Source organism: Schistocerca serialis, chromosome 3 (genome assembly GCF_023864345.2).
Source record: "Schistocerca serialis cubense isolate TAMUIC-IGC-003099 chromosome 3, iqSchSeri2.2, whole genome shotgun sequence".
Taxonomy (NCBI): domain Eukaryota; kingdom Metazoa; phylum Arthropoda; class Insecta; order Orthoptera; family Acrididae; genus Schistocerca; species Schistocerca serialis.
Genome location: NC_064640.1, coordinates 303054274 through 303075820, shown reverse-complemented (window position 1 = coordinate 303075820; position 21547 = coordinate 303054274). Strand labels below are relative to the sequence as shown.

The following is a 21547-nucleotide window of genomic DNA, read 5'->3' as shown; positions in this document are numbered from 1 at the left end:
ATGAGGTGATGATCTTCTCAGTGGGGGGATCTGGGGTCTGAGTGATGTGACGTGATGCATCTCGTTGTGTTCTATGATCTTCTGTAAACCATTCTGCACACACCCATTGCACTGCAAAAACACTTCCCAATGAATGGCAATTTCCCTGACGGATGCATCGCGTCCTCTCATTCCAATAATGTACCCTCTTTCAAACTCACTGATGATAAGGTTCATGCATATGTCTGCAAGGCATCTTGCACATCTGCTCAAGTCACACTGATCCATTACCTTCAATTTATAATGACTGCAGGCACATTTTACCAGTAGGTGGTGTTGTGGTATGATATCAGTATTGACCTCGAACCCATGCCCTACCCTGTGCTGCCACCACTTGTTTGCCGCCCTCAGACATCTTTCCTCATAGTCATCTCTGATGAGCTGATCTGCCCTGCACATCCTGTCCTCCAGTCATAGAAGTTTTGCCATAAGGCTTGGCCATGCCTGGTCTTGCCTCCTTGAGTGATACGGTTGTCCTTTCTCAGTGACAGTTCTGCATGTCTCTTGTTCTTCCAGGTCTGCTCTACATCTCATCTGGCTGCTGTCTCCACTGGCCATGTGTGATGCCACTTACACCTGCTGCCAGGAGCCCATTGTCATGGTCAGCCTTTCTGATGTGGACATCTCCTGCTCTGGGCTCCTCCCACTATTGACGATGAGGTGTCTGACATTCTTCTAGCACATTTTCCTTGATCTGTTGTGCCCAGAGTTCGCTGCTGCTATGTATTCTCCTGTGGTTCTTGCCTGGTTGGCCCCTTCAGTACCCTCACATCTCGGTGGCCACTGTTGGTTCAAACACTTGTCTTCCATCAGCCACTGGTGCCCTGCTGCTGCCCTCACGGCCAGCCAGCATCGACACAACAGGCATGCATTGTGGCCTCCGTGTCAGGCACCTGCTGTGACATGTTCCCACACTACCAGCACTCTTGCCACCAGCCCCAGTGCCTCCTTGGTTTCCATCACTATCAGCAGCCTTCACACCTCCGGCTGCAAACCACAGGCTAAGATTCACTGGCCCACTCGCTGCCATCTCACACAACGCTGGCCCACTCACTGCAGGTCCACATGCTAATGGACTGATTGTGCTGTTGGCCTTCCCCTCGCATTTACTGTGCCATCAGATCCAGCCTCATGCATGTCAGCTTCTTCTCAGTCCAATGGTGGCATATCTTTCTTTTTCTGTTGACTTTGCTGTCTGCTCCTTGTCTCCTCTGGACACATGGTTCTTCCTTCTGCCATCCTTCCTGTCTGTTGCTGGCATTCTGCCTCTGTCCTCTGGGCCCTGATTCCTACCCCAGATGTCTTCTCTTCTGCAAGTGTCTCTCACTTGTCTCATGCATTGGGATTCTTCTTTCCTGACAGGTACCTTCATCTTAACCCAACTCTGCACCATTCCACACTGGCTGTGGGTCCCAGTCTTCCCCGATTTTGGTTCCTTCCTATGTTCTCCAGCAGAGTTCCAGGCTTTGGAACCCTCGCCCCCCCCCCCCCCCCCCACCACCACCACCACCCACGCCATCCTCTCCACCAGGCCCTCCATTGGCCTTTGTTGGCACTCCTATTCCCTGGACCACTTCTCCTGGGTGGCTTCTCCTTTGTGGGGAAGATGAGTGCAGTATATTTGCAACTGATGACTGAAATCTCTAATGAAAAAATAATACTACAGTTGCTGAGAATAACAGCTATGAATAAAATAATAACTGCTGCAGTACTGAGGGTGTTACATTTGTCATTAGTAGCCACTGTCTACAAAGCAAGATGGCTTTGCCATCTCCTCCAAAGGGGGGAGGAATATGGCATATGCTTGGTCCCTCATGATCCAGCCACACATCACACCAACAGAGTGCTGTGGCTTGCCACCCCTGTCAGATGCCTGCAAGCTAGCACTGCTCCTCACAGCCTGCAAAAACTGCTGCAGCTTTATTTTTCTTTTTTTTTTCTTTCTTTCTTTTCCATGATAAATTTCAGTCATCAGCTGCAAATAAATTTTGCTATTCTTGTATCATCATAATAAAAGTTATTTGCAACTGATGACTGAAATCTCTAATAAAAAATAATACTACAGTTGCTGAGAATAACAGCTATGAATAAAATAATAACTGCTGCAGTACTGAGGGTGTTACATTTGTCATTACTAGCCAGTACTAGCCAGTAATAGGTTGCATATGTGAGCCAAGTGACACAAGACAACTTCCTGGTACTCTTTCGCTGGGTAGCCTTTACAGTACACTGCCCAGCAGCTTGCTAGCTAGTGCAAGTTCCAGCCTGGACATTGACTTTAGAATTCTGAAGTATAGTATATTTCGCCAAGTGCAGTATATGACTTTAGAACCTTGGACATAATCAGTGCAGCCTACATAGACCATGCCTACAACAGTGTTTCTCAACAGTGCCAGACTGAGTGCCCAACTTGCACCTTCAAGAACTGTATTGTATTAGTGACTTTCTTTCAGTAGATCAGGACAATCTTTACATTGTCTTCACCAGGAAGCTGTTTCTGTTGCTGATGTTATTGTCTGTTTTTCTGTAGTAGTAAAATTCTATTGTTCTTGGCTGTCTGGGTATCCCACAATGGGATACTTCAGTAAGTGTGTTGTGACCCCTGTTGTTCATGTTGTGCATTAATCATCTTGCAGGCAATATTAATAGTGACTTTAGACTTTTTGCAGATGATCAGTTATCTATAATGAAGTATTGTCTGAGAAAATCTGTACAATGGGACATACTTTCTGCTGTACATTTCACAGTGGTTTGCAGAGTGTAGATATAGATGACAGCCTCTGAGCCCAACCTTTTCATTGGGGCATCTAGAGGAAGCCTTCATAGTCCTAGTTTCTCCAACCTACTGTCAAGCAAGTTTCAGTGCAGCCCAAGTTATGATAAAGTTTTATTATGAAGTTTTCAGTTTGAAACTTCCCACATGATGCTCTTCTCTCATTGGCCATCCCATGGGTGCTTCCCTCTCCCCACCCCCACCCCCCACCCCATTAATGTTAGCATCAATTATATTATGTATGGCCCAGGTAAGCTAAAAGGTTGTTGGACACCCCTGCCCTGTTCTCTTTCCTTCACAACTTAACTTCAACACTTCCTGTCCCATTCACTGGATCTGGTCCTCCTCAATCCAACATTCCACCTTCCTGGATGTTAACCATCATCTCTCTGGTGGCTCTGTCTGTACTTCCATCTGTATCAAGCCAACTGAGCATCAGCTGTCATCAGCTGTTTGGCACATCTGCAGTGACAAGAAATCGCTTGTCCAGTATGCTGAAGGTTTCACTAAGGCCATCACCAACAGGCACTATCCTCCATATGTAGTCAGCATACAAGTTTCCTGTACTACATCCTAACACACCCTTAAGAAGCAGCTCGAGAAATTTCCCCTGTGCTTGTGATTGAGAGAAACATGTTTTAAACTTACTGATGTCACTCTGTTATGGAGCTATACTATACACTGCAAGGATGTCCAAACGTAAAAGGACCAAGGGAGGGGTAGCTATGTTTCTCAATAACACACACCACTCCTCTGCTCTATCCCTGGGACTGACCTGCAAGCAGTTGCAGTTGCAATTGGAGTTCATGTGGGTCAAAAAATCACTGCATAGTCTCTGTATTTACACCAGAAGAAGTGATAGATTCTGTGGCATTCATAGATCCTATAGACCATATCCTCCAACCATTTCTCTTAGTGGGTGACTTCAATGCCCATAATGTATCATGGAGCCCAAACTCTGCTTGCCCCAGGAGTTAAGTTTTAGAGATCCTCATGATGTGTCAGGAACTGTGCAACCTCAACATGGACAAGCCTACTCATTTCAATACTGCTACTGAATCATCCTTGGCCATAGACCTCTCTTTCTGTTCACTAGCTCTTGCAGATTCTACTCAGTGGGAAGTTACTGATAACCACTTCCCACTCTGGATTCATCTACCAGATGGGGCCACCCTTGAAAGGAAACCACCAGCAGATCCATCTAGACATTGTTCAGCCATCTAGCTGTGTTTGAACACTGAGGCAGTCTACAGGAATGGGTGTTCCACCATGAAGCTGACTTATCCATTCTGAAGCCATCAGGTCATCATAGAAGAAGGCAGCCTGCACCTTGGTGGACTGATCCGTGTCACTCAGAAATTCAGGTCAGCAGAAAACCTCACAGCCTTTTGAGTAGCAATATCTAAAACTCAACACATAATCAAGGAAATAAAAAAACGTCATGACACACTTTCCTGGAATCTGTCAACCACTGCACTTGTTCCATGAAAGTATGGGAAGCCATCAGGAGGATTTCTGGTAAATGCAGTTGATTACCTACAGCAGTGGTGCTGCAGAAGGGTTGTCTCCAAATAATACACAGTATTTTAACAGTATTGCAGAATAGGTTCAGTACAATAATACGCAGTATTTTAAAGTACTGCAGAATAAGTTCACTTTAGTTGGTTAGCATTATGATACATTAAAAAGGCTTTATTACCAATACAATAAATCATAAAGTGATGTATAAGTATTGCTTACCAAATACATAGGCAAATCGTTTCCTCAAACCTTCATTAGCACATCTGGCCAAGCCGGAGCCAATGAGCTCATAATACTCAGATGCTTAAAAATTGATGCAAATTCTTATAACATCAATAATTTAAAAATTATCAGATATATTGGACCTATATAATCTTAAAAATGTAGTGCATGAGACACCAGAATAATAGGGCCATCATCTAGTGGAACACAGTACACCCATATGCCACTTCACGGCCTTGATAAGGTCTGTAAACGTTGGCCATAAAGTGAAAACTTGTATCACAAACCAATAATTTTGACGCAAACCCACACAGATTTAAATGGATCTGTTCCAGTTTTTCTTTATAAAATAATGTAGTCTTTAGTTCATAAAGCATATATATTTATATGAAAATGAAAATGCAAGACAATGTAATAATAAAAAGAAATCCAAAAAATAAACATAAATTTAAAAATGAAAGAAATTATATACACATATTTATACATGTAATAAAAAACATGTTCAGAAACTGTTTTAATCTAATGATGAACATTAACATGAATAATTGCTAAGCTATAGTAAATACTTTGACATGTCCAATATCCTTGTAAAAAGAGATCTACAGATGAAATTTACAGATGACTACAGCTGCTGCTACTACTACTACTATAATATTCTGCCATCCTCACTTTCCACTTTTCCCAGTTTAAAATATTGATCCAAAGTTTATAACGTTCACCTGCATTATTTGTTCATTGATAGTCCTCACTGTCAAACACTGCATTGTTATACTGGATGAAAAACGGGGGATGGAAGTTCAACACTGACTACTGTAAATGACGAAGCCAACAGTTGCACAATTGTGTTTCACAGTTCTTTACTTAAATTCACAACCCCCAACATTACACTATTACATGGGCAGTTCACTATGGGTTAACTGTTGATAAGCATCATTAATAGTTTGCAAGCAAATGTCAGCATACTACTACAATAGTTTGCTGTTGAACATGTATGAGCAGTAAATACCTAACCATACGGTTTGCTATTTCTCAAATAAGTTGAATAGACACTGTCATTGTTTTAACACATGTCCAACTTATGTTACACTAATTCCACCATCAAGTTAATGCATTATTGTTACATTAACTGATACACACGTCCCACCTAAAAATCAGCCGTGGACTGACTGTCTCGAGAACGAAATTTGGGCCTTTGTATATCCCCACACTAATAGGCACTGGAACTACACATTGTTAGATGTTTAGTTTCAGAAATTACAATTAAAATATAACTCATTCAATTAACTAAATACATTAAAAATTTATTCTTTTTAACAGTTTCTTCTACCACAAAGGTTAGGCCAAATTATTTTTTAAAATAATGAAATTAACTGGTAGAGTTACGCAGACAATACTTTTGACAAACCTAGTAATGATTTTGGAATTAATTAAGGGTTGGCTTTGCTATTATGTATTTGAATGGAGCCAAATAGCTACTTTGAGAATCCTAGTAGTCCTTCCTTCAATTGTTTATAATTAGTGCAGAATTTATATTTGTTTACAAGTTGACAGTCAAATCTAAGTCATGAAACAGTTATTGATTTCACCCTATAACAAAATATATTAACTAGGAATAGTCAAAATAAATTAGGAAATTGATTACATACACAAAACTAAGCAGAAAATTAGATCTGATTCTATATTTCTTAAGACTGAAGGCCAGCCTTTCTCTTTTATGGAAATGCAGATTATACTCATGTATGTTAATGGTAATGAAGCAAAAATGAAAAAATGAGTTGAAGGTGGCAGATGGCAAAACAAGGGAATAAGAAAAAAGATCCCAGCTTGCTTTGGCACAAGTTGTCTGCTTCATCTTGCTTTATGTCTCTTTCAGAACTGTTCTGTAACAGCTCTGCTCCAGCCAGTAGATCATGGTGCAATAACAACTTTTAAGTGTTATTATTTATTCAGACATTTATGTGAACTTATGCACAAAACCAACGATGACTCTTCAATGAAACAGTTTTGAAAACAATACATCATAAGGGATGCCGTAGACAATGTAAGCTGAATCATAGAAGGAAGTAAAGTCAACCACACTGAACCAAGTTTAGAAAAATATCTGGCCAGTACGCATAAAAACTAATGAATGTGATTTTGATTCTTTTTCTGAAATTTGACAAGAAATACTAAACTTAGGAAGCCATCTTGGTTTTTAAGATTTGGAGGAAGGTGATTTGATTGACCTCCTAGATGTTGACAGAGAACCTGCTTCAAACAAGGGCTGGTACAGTCAGAAATCGAATAAACAGATTCAGTTAGAAACCAAATGAGTATGTGTTGAAGATACAGAACCATGGAGTGCTGTGTGCCAACAGCTAACCACAGAAAACTTGTCAATGGTGCTTTCTTATTCTGAGCAAGGAATAAACATCCTTTTTCAAAATTATCCCAATGAAGAATGCAGCTCTAAAGTGTCTTGAGAAGTAAACTCAGCCATTGCCTGTTACAGAACATGATTCCCTCCAGCACCACTTCAGACATTAGTTTAGCCCCTGTCACATTGTGTTGTACCACTTCTGCATGCTTGTGGGGACGCTACACAATATTAGTAAGGTGTACCAGTTTCTTTGGCTCTTCAGTGTATTCAGGATACACTCACGAAATGGTCATATTGGAAAATCCGCATTTCATTGATACCTCAGAGATGCTGTGTCCAATTTCTCGTGCATTCAGACTCACTTATATCTTGATAAACAGCCATTGTAGCAACAGTAAATGATCTGACAACTGCGCCCAAAACTTGTTTTCTTACATAGGCATTGCCGTGTGCAGTGCCATATTCTGCCTGTTTACATATCCCTGTATTTGAATACACATGCCTATACCAGTTTCTTTGGCACTTCAGTGTTTATGAGGAATATAAACTGCAGTATTTAGTTAAAATATTTGCAGATCATAACTACAGGACTATAACATTCACACAGATAAGAAAGTCAGTAAATGAGGTCATCTTTACAGCATGTATAAAACTCTTCTAGTGCATAAAATACTTTATATGTTAGCCACTTCTTTATAACATTTTTAAAAGCAAATAATGGAACATCATATGACTGTGAAGCCAATGAATTAAAAAAGCTTAACTCCTACATACTGGCAGCTGTTAATTCTATTCTCATGCCTAGTTGCTGGTGTGTCTATGTTTTCTTTATGTTATGTGTCATGTAGGTGAATTGACTTTCTTAGGGTACATTTATGTTGGTTTCTTTTTATGTGTAATAAACAACTGAATATAAATAATGATAGGATAGTCAGTATTTTCAGCTTTTTAAAATGCACTCTGCATGTATCCCTACTATCAGAAATTCTTAAGGTGCACCTGGTGACCTTTTCTTGCCAAATAAAAGATTATCTTTTTCTGCAGGTGAGTTACCCCACAGTAATACTCAATATATTAAGTGTTTATGGAAGAAGGCATCATATGAAGCAAGGAAAATATTATCACTAACACAAGTTCTATGTTTGCCCAATAAATAAGTGACACTTGCTAGCTTTGTCCATATATAATTCATTTCTATGTATCTTCCAAGCTAATCTTGACTCAAGATGAATACCCAGGAGCTTTCCTGATTCATTATCTTTTTCTATATTACATAGACTGAAGAGAAGATTTATGGTTTTGCTAGGATTGATTCTTAATGCTCTGATTCCAAACCAATCATTAGTTGCTCTTAATAATTGTTCTTCACTTTGTGGTTTTAATGTATTTAAGTCCTTACCTGCAATTATCAAAGAAGTAACACCTGCATAAAGAACTGATTTACATTTTACCACATCTGGAATATCATTAACACAAATGATAAATTACAAAGGTCCCAGTACAGATCCCTGTGAAACAGCTCTTGTGATTTTTAGTGCCCCTGATCTTAAGCTGTTGAGGTCCACCATCTGATTTCTACTATTCAAGTAAAATTCAGTGAGAGGAAGTACTTTGCTTCTCATGCCATACAGCCAAAGCTTTCAAAATAAAATTTTGTTATTCACCAAATCAAAAGTCTTACTAAGATTCACAAGTGTAGGATGAGCAGATAATCTGTGTTCAGAAGAGTTTGATACAAGTAATACAATATTTTTGATTGCCTTAACTGTAGACAGACCTGGCCTGAATCCATATTGAGATTCTGACAAAAATCCATGACAAGTTAAATGCACAGAAATTTCTAACTGCATAAAATAATTTACTATTTTTGACATTACAGGTACAAGGAATATAGGACAGAAATTATTAGGGCTTGCTTGCAACCTTCTAGTGTAAGGGCAAAACAACTGTTATTTTTAGGCAGGGTGGAAAGCAACCCTCTCCAAACATCCAATCAATTACTCAGTGTGCACAGAGAAGGGTGCTATTATGTCTGCTATCTTTTTAATAATGTATTTGGATAAGCCATAATAATCTCCATTTTTGAATTGAAGGGCTCGGAGAGATACAGTCATAAGCCACAACTTTCGAGAAATTGTGTTTTTCATGTTGCGGCATTCTTAAAAATGTCTTCTTCACAATGTGTTGAAAAAGTTACATGTTACTGCAACAGATGGCAGGCTATGATGGAGTGCAGCTCTATGCTGTTCCATTTGGTGGTAATTTCAGAAGATACATAGTCACAAGCCACGGCAAAATGGCAGGTGGGTCAGGAACATCTGAGGCGTCTTTGGGTCTTCAATGCATATTTGACACAGACAATAGTGGAAGTTAAGAGCTTTACCCTTTGGATCCTGACAGTGATGAATCTTGGCATCCAACGAGCAGCAGTTCCAGCTCAGATGATGCTTCGGTAAGTATATAAAACGGTTTATTTCTGGTGATTAATTTCCTGTGGCTTGTGACTTTGTTTCTCTCAACATTGCCAATGCATTTGACAGCCATCCTGTGTGTTAATGATGAAACTTGATGGGCACATTTATATTACTGCTTAATGGTGCAATAATGTAGTTTCAAAAGCAAAAGATGGGTAAAAAATATTTTAGTGAAATTTAATGTTTTGTGTGGCTTATGACTATATCTCACGCAAATTCTTAGACTATTTTGCTCTTCATATTATAGCTTGAAATAAGTAGAATAAACGATGAATCACCTGAAAAACCAAAGCCTTCATGGAAAAGAAAGCGAAATATTGATCAGTGGAAGAAAAATAAAGCAAAACGTTGACAAAATGCTAGTCAGCAGTATAAGTCTTTAAAAACCCACAAGAGTGTTCAGTCCGCTGCTATAGGAAGTCCCTGTACTTGTTTACATAAATGCTTCACAAAACTGCTTGGAGAGGAAGAAAACGTTTTTCATTCATTTTGGGACATATGAAACTTTAATGCCCAGTATACTTACCTGATGAGCTGTATGAAAATGGAACCCGAAAAACGGAGGTTTGTTCACTATTTAAATACAAATGGTTTAATATTTTGTATATTTATTTCATTTTGGTATATTTGTCATAATTTCTTTCAAAGCAATCCAAAAAAGATTTCCAGGAAAATATCATCCAGTGATGTTACATTTTCTTACAATGTGAGGGTATGTGGAATAGAAGTCATGATCTGCAAGGAAGCTTTCCCAAGGGTTCATGGCTTACAGATACATGCACGAAGAGTGAGAAATTGGCAACATCAAATGAAGCAGGGATTTGCAGTGCCAAAAGAAGATGGAAGAGGCTTGTATGTTACTCTGTGCTATAAGTTAGGGATGTACTCAAACTGAGTAGTATACAAATATTTCTATTAGAAAGAGGATATAACCTCACCTTTTTTTTTCTTTCAGGAAAACATGTAAACTACCCACATAAATTTCAAGACGAAGCTGTACAAAGTGTTAGAGAATTTCTCAACACCATACCAAAATATAACAGTCATTACAGTAGGCAACAGAACCCCAATAAAGTGTATTTGGATTGTTATCTCACAATTGCTTCCTTATTTCGAGATAAATACTCAGAATACTGCAGTATCTGAAAGTAAATTCAGAGAAATTTTCGTATCTGAATTTAATATAGGCTTCAAACCACCAAAAAGTGACACCTGTTCAAAATGTGATGCATTTATAATTGCAATAAATAACCCAGATTTATGTGCAGAAGAAGTCACAGAGAAGAAACAACAATATGAACTGCATCTCAAAAAGGCTGACAGAGGACAAAATATGATTGCGTCTTTAACTGCTCTGGCTAAAGAAAATTCGAAAGAACATCATGTGATAGCAATGGACATGCAGCAAACGTTCCCCACACCTAAGCTAACAGTTGTTCCAGCATTTTACAAGAGGAAAATGTGGTCATACAACTATGGCATCCACAACTGTGGATAAAATAAGGGTTATATCTTTCTGTGGAGTGAGAAAGATGGAGGATGGGGTTCAGATGAGGTTGGGAGCTGCTTATTGAAGTACTTGGAGATAACTAATCCTCAGACAAAACATCTCCACATAATCATAGACAACAGCAAGGGTCAGGCAAAGAATTGGACTATTATTGCTTTGGAAAGGTCCCTTGTTGCTACCAAAAGATTTGATTCTCTCCAGCATTACTTCCCCGTGGTAGGTCACACAATGCTACGCCGCGATCGTGATTTTGGTCGCATTGAAAGGTATGCAAGAAACAGACATCCAATAGTGTACATTTCAGATTAATGGGCAGAAGTACTAAAATCTGCGAGTCCAAAACATTTCATTGTAACTAAAATGGAAAGAGAAGGCTTCAGAAGTTTGGAAAGCCTGGAGACATAGATCTCAAAACATACAGAATCCGCGTTTGGAGATCCCCACCATTTCAGTAAATCTACTCACTTTAAGTTTGAGTCTGAAGATCCCTTCAAGCTAAGTGTAAAGCACTCTTATTCAGACATAGGAGCTTTCATGTCAGTGGATATTCGTGTCAACAAGAAATGAAGTCTAGTTGAATCAAAACCATATCACATGCCAATAAAGTACAGAAAGCCACTACCAATTAACCAAAAAAATATTGATGATGTACTGTCTCTTATGCCATACATACCTGCAGCAAATCAAGATTTCTTTCGGTCATGTACTGGAAATAACATGTACATTGATGAGGTAGAGGAACTTCCTTGATGTAACTGTATCAATGAAAAAGTAATTTATACATCTCAGATACCTGATATGTATATATTAATGTGTAAAAATTATATATTCTGCTTGCTGTGTAAGAGGAGTTAAAATAACTCCTTACAAATTCATACTTTATGCGTTGACTACTTCTTAATTAGAATCATTCTAAAATTAATATTTTGTAGCATTCAGGGAGTTGTCTATTTAACAACATGCTTCGCAAGTATTAAGCAAGTGTTTGCAGTAGAAATAAGGTTTCTATTTTGTATTTAACATTTTCAGACCTCCGTGGAACTTTGAACTCGCTGTATCTCAAAACTAGTTCTATGTGGCTTATGACTATATCTCTCCGACACCTTCAATTGCTTAATTTTGCTATACATTTCTTGGTTTCTTAGACCTTAATTGTTGACCATTTATCAATTTTTGTTACATTTTGTGTGTGTTTCAGGAGTACATTTCTAAATTGAAAGCTTTGTTCACTTTCACATTTTTGAGAGACACCTAAGCTTGAGCTAGGTACATTTGAGGCATTGACAAAAAAGTCATAAATTCATCAGGTGTAATACTGACATCACTTGAAAGATTTTTATGGTTCTTGCTTTTACCTATTTCAGCCTTCACAACCTTCCAGGCAGCTTTGCTCTTATTATGGGCATTACTAAAATATTCATCATTTACTTGGCATTTGGCCCATTTAATCTCAGCCCTGTATTTAGTTTTTATTTTTATGTTCTTCGCTTTATAACAGTTCTTTGATTTATCATAGTAAATTATGATTAAAGATCTAAGTTTTTGTAATTTAGGTGTGAAGCATTTATGTACAGATGTCTGTAAATGCTTTATTGCTGAAGATCTGCATCTTTTAGCTATTCTGGAAGAACATTGTTTAAGTGTATCAGAAAGTGCAGTAATAAATTGGTTAAAGACATCATCAATATTGACACAGTCAGAGATTATTGCTTGCTATTTCATCATTTGTTGCTTGGTCCTGTAGTCACATTTGTGTAATTAATTATCCTGATTTGTTCAGTCTACCTACAAACAGTTTGAGTATTATTAACCATATGTTTTAGTAAGATGCCTTTATGATCAGATAAGAAGTGGGTATCAAACAATTTTACCTCAAAACTGCATTTAGTTATGACATCATTGAAACACGAGTACTGTCTTGTTGGGTTATCAGTAGCACAGAACATGTCATGTGAACTTAACATATTAAGAAAATTGAGATGTTTTGAAGTCCTGGTTCTAGTATCAATGTTGACATCCTCCAAGATAAAAAAAAAAATGTTATGCTTAGTCTATTTTTCTAACATTATGATCAGTTTTTCTAGTGTCTCGATGAGTAATTCAGTGCTACTATCTGGGATAAAATACAATGATACAATAATAAGTTTTAGGCAGGGCAGTATTGTAGCAGCAGCTTCAAAAAGTGGTCCATCAAGTTACCGAAGTGGGCTCTGAGGTTAGAACTACTCTCATGTAGCAACAAAAAGTATATCTTGGGTGTTATTTTTTTTCAGTAAAATACTATCTAATAGTGAGGCAGTGTGTTCAATGCCAAGACCTTGGTCATCTGGCAAAACATTGTGAAAAACAGGTAGTAATTTGTGGACACCCTGAGGAAGAACGCCGTATCAGACAATACAGCAGTAAAGTCAAACAAGTGGTGTGGAGGAGGGGGGACACTGAAAGAGTGAGGAACTTCTTGTGAAATGTGAGAAATAAGTACCATAGAAAAAGCATATGACAGACTGAAGCAGAACTTCATGTTCCAATGGAAAAGCAGGAGAGAAGGTTGTGGTGAAAATTCATAACTATGCGGTATAAGAGAGAAGCACAATCACAGGCAGATGTAGGAGTGACATATGATGTAAGTGAGGAGGATTTTTTGACACAAACTGCACAGCTGTATTTAGAATATGACAGCACACATCCTGAGGAAAATACTGTGCAGCCTACAGAAGTAAAAGAAGATTTGCCAATGCAGAATATGACTCTGCAACAAAAACATTACAAGACTCGGAGCCAATTCATACAGGAAGCAAACACATACTACAAAGAGGTGGGCGAGAGAACACAGACAGAACAGAACTACAACAAATTTATGAAAGCATAGAGAACGTGATGCAGTCCATTTGGCTGGAAGATTGGATGATGCTTACACAGCATTAAGACATATGCTAAGGAATATGTACCCAAGCACTCCGTCATCAGGCCCACCGGCACCAACTGACCTCTATGTCATCCTCAGCTGAGAATGCGGATAGGAGGGGCGTGTGGTCAGCACACCACTCTCCTGGTCATTATGATGTTTTTTTGACTGGAGCCACTACTATTCAGTCGAGTAGCTCCTCAATTGGCATCACGAGGCTGAGTGCACCCCAAAAAATGGCAACAGTGCATGGCGGCCCAGATGCTCACCCATCCAAGTGCCAGCCACACCCAACAGTACTTAACTTGGGTGATCTGACGGGAACTGGTGTATCCACTGTGGCAAGGCTGTTGCCTGATATGTACCCAAAAGGAGAGAATATTACTTTTTCTGTACCTGATCTTATAGACAGAATCCATCTCAAAGTGAACAATCTATCAGTAGAAGTGGGAGAACTGTAGAAGCTATTAAAACAAATTTCTGCCACAAGAAAGGAATTATTTTCCTCAGATACATTATTTGAGCACTTTGTGATGATGCATGGTCTTACAGCATGGGATTACAGATGAGAGTGGCAAGTGTGTCTAATATATACCCACCATCTCTAATGGAAATAAAAATTGGACAATTTAATGCCATGAGATGTGCCAGCATATTGCATGAGACTAGAAGAGTGGCAGTGTATTGTGTCTCCAATAATCGTACACTAAGGCAGGAAAGGTTCCCAGTATGCCAATAACTGCCCAGATATTCACCCAAGGGCAACGTCCTGTGACATCAATAATAGTATTTAACAAAGGTATAGCAGTGACAAAAGTATCACACAGTGACAAAAGTATCACAATATTGTTCAGAGCATGTAATATGCACGGAAATTTTAACCAGAAAGGAGAGTTGCTTCCTGGTTTCCATGCGTTTTCACTTTAGTGATGAGATCAATGAGTATCTGATTAGTCACCTAGGATGAATTAAGCCTCTTGTGTACTACACTGATGCAAGTGTGAAATCAGTACTGTGGTAGAGCTACCTGACTGATGACCATGGAAGGCAACTAGAAGAAGGGATTGTAGAACTCAACCTACAGGTATTGCCTACAATTTGCAATCCATCAGCTTACAAGGGAAGGGTTGGAGGAACGTCAGATATAGATGTCACTCATGCAAATACAGCAGTGGTGTGCCATGTGAAAGGCTGGAAGGTTGAGAGTGGAATGAAATTGAGTGATTGTAATTTCGTACACTATACCACCACTGGAAGGGAAATCCAAGACATCATAGAAAATGTTCGCATAAGCCACAATTCAGCATCAAGAACTGAGAATGTCCAGGAAATTCATTGCTGGGTTATGTTGTATATGTTAAAGTGCAAGGACTTACACTGGCCATACACAGAGCAATTGAGGCATCAATACCTAACAGGAGAGGTCCTCCTGTTAGGAGGAATCTGGACCTAGGTGCTGCAGAAATTAAGATTGAAACAATAAGAAGTTGTACCAGAGCAGCAAGATGCAAGAAGAAAGAATCTGAAGGCTGCAGAGATACAGGACTGTTAAACAATGTTTAAGGAGGAGTTATGGAAAATAAAAATGGAATGATGGAAGAAATCTGCACAGACAAACTTAGAAACCAAACCCAGGAGTATATCATACAACATAGTCTGTGAGAAAATATGATCACCAACAGTATTATCCATGCTCAAACAGAATGATTGGATGGTAACAGAAAGTTGGTAACAGTCCATGCCCCACTAATGGAAACACTGCTTCCTGATGACAGAGGAGAAGATAAGACAGAAGATCAGTGTGGGTCATGAAAAGTGTTATGGGAAGACTATAGAAACAACAAGCTTGTGTATTACCCCTTCACACAAGAAGGAATTAGGCAAGTAATTTTAAGATTGAAAAAGAAGAAATCTCCAGGACCAGATGGGATCCTGACCGAAGGAATACAAGCCTTGGGTGACCAATTAGATAGTTATTTGTGTGAACTATATAACAAGTGCCTATTCCAAGGAAGGGTCCCTGAACTGTGGAAGAATACTGAAGTGGTGATAATTAATAAAGGGCAAGATAGCCAAATACTATAGGCCAATTTGTCTTTTGAATGTTCTTGGCAAGATACTTGAAAAACTATTATGCAAGAGATTACAAGGTCATAGACTGCTATGCTGGATGATCCCTCACAAGTATGGTTTTAGAAGAGTCAAGTCAACTGAAGACACAATTAATAAGACGATCTCACTGGCAACAGATATACATTCTACATATGCTCTAGCAATGATGATCAATATTGCTGGTGCTTTCAATGACCTATGGTCTTCATCTTTCTTTGGTCATCTTAGAGACTTGGAGTGTTCAGAGGCATTGTCCAACTACCTGATAGACTATTGCCATGAGGGACATGCTTCTCTAATATTCCCATGAGAAGAAATAATGAAGACTGATGTGTTGGCAAATGTGCCAACACCTTGTAGATAGAGTAGGCTGAAATGCACGCTATCTAACGCAGACGGGCGTGAATTCTGGAACAGGATAAGTAGTGAATTCTAATAAGAAAAGTATGCAGCTCCTTGAATACTTATCTTTTAATTCCTCATTGGTTTACAAAGTTCTTGATGAGACATTTCATATGATAACTATCAAACTATGTAAGGCTAATGGCACCTTGCTAGGTCGTAGCCATGGACTTAGCTGAAGGCTATTATAACTGTCTCTCGGCAAATGAGAGAAGGCTTCGTCAGTGTAGTCGCTAGCAATGTCGTCGTACAACTGGGGCGAGTGCTAGTCCGTATCTCGAGACCTGCCTTGTGGTGGCACTTGGTCTGTGATCACACAGTGGTGACACGTGGGTCCGACATGTACTAAATGGACCGCGGCCGATTTAAGCTACCACCTAGCAAGTGTGGTGTCTGGCGGTGACACCACATTCCTCCCCCGCAAATCAGCGAACGGTCGTATTATAAGGCTTCCGCCCGCCGTGGGGAGGACCCCATGTTGACGTATGCGATGAGGTGGGGAGCCTAACAACAGGCGAGGCTGTGCCACCCGCACCCGGCCATTCGGTCCGAGGGGAGCTAGGAAATGCCTGAAAACCTAGTCCAGGGTGCACGCCAACATGAGGTGTATGCGCCCGTAAAGAGTCAGGAGGGGCCGAAGGGTCGACCTCCATTGCGTCGGGGTATCCGACGTGCGATGACGTCATGTGGTCCGAAGCGGGCAAGAGGTCCATGGCGGAGAACAGCTGGTCCTGGGAAGCGATCGGCAGCGCGTGACCCAGGGAGGCGCTTGGCAGCTGCAGCGAAGCATCGAATGCGGGCGGCGCCGGCGGGAGAACAGGCGGCGGCGGCTGCGGTGGCGCGTCACCATGGGGCAAAATGGAAGGCATCGTCGGTAACACCTGGGGATGAGGCGAGCCAGTAGATGGGTCCCCAGGGCGCTGACCGGACGGCACCGTCGCTGAAAGCAGACGGGGAGCGGCAGAACCTGTGCGACGACAGAGGCGCAGCTGATTGAGATGCCGACGCACCTCACCAGAGGCCCCCAAAACCAAATACATCGCGCGGCCGAGGCAGCGAAGAATGCGCCCTGCGAGCCAACGCCGTGAACCTCGATAGTTGCGATAGAATACAACGTCGCCTGGAACAAAAGCAGGAGTCTGCCGCTGTACAGGAACCTGATGCGGCGGATGCAGCAAAGACATCAAGGTTCGATGAGGACAACCATGGAGCAACTCGGCCGGCGAGCGACCATCTCGGGGCTGAGAGCGATACGAAGACAAAAAGAGCAACAATGCATCCTCCCGAGAATGCGATTCTTTCAACTTCAACATCTGTGACTTGAAAGTCCGGACCAATCGTTCAGCGGCACCGTTTGACTGAGGCGAAAACGGCGCGGAAGTCAGATGTTGAATACCATTGGCCTGGCAGAATGACTGAAATTCTGCGGACATGAATTGTGGGCCATTGTCGGAAACAATAGTCTGCGGAAGACCTTCCATGCAAAAGATAGCAGACAACGCTTGGATGGTGGCAGTTGACGTCGTGGAAGACATCCGGACAACAAAAGGAAAATTACTGAAGGCATCTACTAGAACCAACCATCGAGCATTCCAGAATGGACCAGCAAAATCTATGTGCAAGCGTTGCCAAGGGGAAGTGGCCTTTGGCCATGCAAAGACTTTCCGCGGTGGTGCGGATTGTTGTTCGGCACTCGCCATGCAAGAAGAACACATATTCGTAATCGCAGCATCGATTCCGAACCAAGTACAGTGCTGACGAGCAAGTTGTTTCGTTCGCACTATACCCCAATGTCCTTGGTGAAGAAGCCGTAAAACAGAGGACTGTAACGAACGTGGGACCACAACTCTGGACTGATCATTATCAGAATGCAACAACAAAACACCACGTCAAACAAAAAGTCTCTCCTTGTGAGCAAAGAATCGGCGAACCAATGGATCCTCGATCCGAGACTTTGACAAAGGCCATTGCGTAGCAACAAAACGCAAAACGGTAGCAAGGACAGGGTCAGCAGCCGTGGCTGTAGCTACACGACGAAAATCAATCGGAAACGATTCGACCACTTCATCGGTTTCCGCATCAATGAACATGCAAGCAAGTTCGGAAGAATCGAATGCTCTATCCTCAGCAACAGGCAAACGGGACAACGCATCGGCGTTTCCGTGCTTAGCAGTGGACCGATACAAGATATCGTAGCGGTACTGCGAGAGGAAAATAGTCCAGCGAATGAATTTCTGCGCTGTACGCGGAGGTACTGGCTAGTTCGGATGAAAAAGCGATGTCAAAGGTTTGTGGTCTGTGATGATGGTAAAGTGACGACCATACAAGAAATCATGGAACTTAGTAACACCAAACACGAGAGCTAAAGCTTCTTTGCGCAGACGAGAGCAATTTTGACTCAAAGGCAATAGGGCGATCATGCGAGCCAACTTTGTGCGCAAGCACAGCACCGATCCCAAAATCCGATGCATCTACCATCAACAAAAGGGGTTTCTGGGGATCGAATGGCGTAAGGCAAGTATTAGAAAGCAACGCCGATTTCAACTGGCGAAAGGCGCGTTCGCATTCCGTCGTCCAGACGAACGGAACACCCTTACGGCATAAGCTATGAAGCGGAGCTGAAATAGAAGAGGCATTGCGCACATTCACTCACACCTTGTGATGCTAAATCGTTTAATGTTCTTGCGACCTCAACACGCAATGCGTGAGGAACATTGCGCGCTCGGAAAAATTTCGGTTGCGCGTTGACTTTCAGGTCCAAATGTGCTTCATAGTTTTTAGCGCAACCCAGGCCCGGTACAAAAATGTCTGCAAATTCTTCACACAAACGAGAAACATTGTCTGAAGGCACAGTCTGATTCACTGATAGGACCTGATTTACTATAGACATGTTAAACAATTGAAATAAATCTAAACCAAACAAGTTCACTGCAGTAGAAGAACGAAGAACGTAAAATGACACAAGTTTTGTTTGTCCCTTGTATGTTGCAAGAAGGCTGCACTGTCCTAACACAGGAATTTTCTGTCCTGAATATGTACTGAGCTGAACATTTGCGGCACGCAACGGAGGTTTGCCCAGTTGTTTGTACGTGTCATGATTGAGCAATGAAACAGCAGCTCCGGTATCGAGCTGGAATGGTATGACCTTGCCATTAAAGTCCAAATCTACAAAAAGCTTATTGTCCTGCCGATGACAAGAGCGACTGTCTTGTGCAATTTGAACTGATACAGGCACAGCATCACTTGCTAATTGACGCGATTTCCGGCGACGTCGACGCACACTTTTTGTGGGACGAACACAGTCACAGGTAGAGACAGTGGCACTGGACGAAGTGGAATTAACTACATGAATGTCCAAGGGGGAAGGTCCACGAGCCTGAGTGTCCTTGGTTCGATTCCGGCGCGAAGCAAAAGGCCGGGAATGATTGTGATTGTCTGATCTGAGCTTTTTCTGGCAAACACTTTGAACATGTCCTTTCTTATGACATAAAAAGCATATAGCTTAGCATGACGGGCAATTTGCACGCGAATGTCTAGTAGAACACCGCGGGCATGATTTCACTGCATTTGTATGCTGGCACGGCACACCTGGTTTAGAGCGTGGCGGCAGCTGTGCAGACGTGTGCAAAGGCTGTTTACAGTTCCTTGCAGCGCGCCCGGCGGTCCGGTTAATGCGACACACAGCCGGTGAAGTTTCAAATGATTCCTGAGCAAAGTCAAGCGTGTCTTGTCTATCCAATATGTCTATCACTTGCTGAAGGGAGGGATTAACTAGTTTCAAAATCTGTTCCCATATGCGAACATCAGAAACGTTCTGTGCAATTGCATCACGCACCATAGTATCTGAATAAGGAAGGCCACAGTCACATTCAAACGCACAATCCCTAGTAAGGCCTTGCAAAGTTGCAACCCACTCCCTAATAGTTTGACCGGCCGTACGTTTTGTACGAAAGAACGTATACCTTTTTGCAACGACATTTACTTTTTCTTTGAAATAGGCATCTAAAGCAGACAAAATTTCTTCGTATGACAGAGTTGCTACGTCGCGTCGGGGAAACAATTTCACTATCACACGGTAGGTTTGTACCCCTACACACGACAATAAATGAGGCTGCCGCTCGTTACCTTGAATTCTGTAGGCGGCGAGATGAAATCCAAACTGGCGGGACCATTCCGTCCATGACTCTTGCGCTGGATCGTAGTGCCTAAAAGGCGGTGCAACTGCGAGTTGTGGCTGTGGCAGTGGCGAAGCGGTGGCTGCCGCATCGGTTTGAATGGCACGTTGACCCTGGATGAGCTGTCCAAGGGCATCCAATAACGCCTGCGTCTGCTGATTCTGCAAGCGATAAAATTCGGACAGTACATCTGGAGATTGTGGCGAAGCCATGACACAAGTAAATGTAAGCAATTAGAAAGAACAAGCCCCTTTCCGTTGTCTCGTCGCCAATGATGTGTTGGCAAATGTGCCAACACCTTGTAGATAGAGTAGGCCGAAATGCACGCTATCTAACGCAGACGGGCGTGAATTCTGGAACAGGATAAGTAGTGAATTCTAATAAGAAAAGTATGCAGCTCCTCGAATACTTATCTTTTAATTCCTCATTGGTTTACAACGTTCTTGATGAGACATTTCATACGATAACTATCAAACTATGTAAGGCTAATGGCGCCTTGCTAGGTCGTAGCCATGGACTTAGATGAAGGCTATTCTAACTGTCTCTCGGCAAATGAGAGAAGGCTTCGTCAGTGTAGTCGCTAGCAATGTCGTCGTACAACTGGGACGAGTGCTAGTCCGTATCTCGAGACCTGCCTTGTGGTGGCGCTCGGTCTGTGATCACACAGTGGCAACACGTGGGTCCGACATGTACTAAATGGACCGCGGCCGATTTAAGCTACCACCTAGCAAGTGTGGTGTCTGGCGGTGACACCACAAAGACAATGACAAAAGGCTGTCCACAGAGATCAGTGTATGGTCCGGAGTTTTGGGACATAACACTGGAGCCCACACTACAGAAGTTGCATGGTTGTGGTAACATAAGCAGACCGGTAGAATTTGCAGACACTGTTCATTGTAAGTGGTGACCACAGAAGAATTGTATTACATAAATTTAATGCAGTGCTCCATGAACTTCAAGGATGGTGTCAAAGTGTCAGATTGTCACTAGTACCCCGCAAAACTATTTACCTCCTGCTGAAAGGGAAGCTAGCAAGAAACACTAAAATAAAATTA

General features: G+C 41.4%; 1 protein-coding gene and 1 long non-coding RNA gene across 7 annotated transcripts in view; one reads left to right on the top strand and one right to left on the bottom strand.

The window, feature by feature from the left end:
• Positions 1-21547, top strand: part of LOC126470094 (uncharacterized) — a 1674514-nt gene that overhangs the window by 1260961 nt on the left and 392006 nt on the right. The gene's annotated exons all lie outside the window — the stretch shown is intronic.
• Positions 20548-21547, bottom strand: part of LOC126470097 (uncharacterized) — a 306248-nt gene continuing 305248 nt past the window's right edge. The window contains exon 3 of the long non-coding RNA XR_007586125.1: positions 20548-20653. This is a non-coding gene — a long non-coding RNA (uncharacterized LOC126470097). The remainder of the gene's footprint in view (positions 20654-21547) is intronic.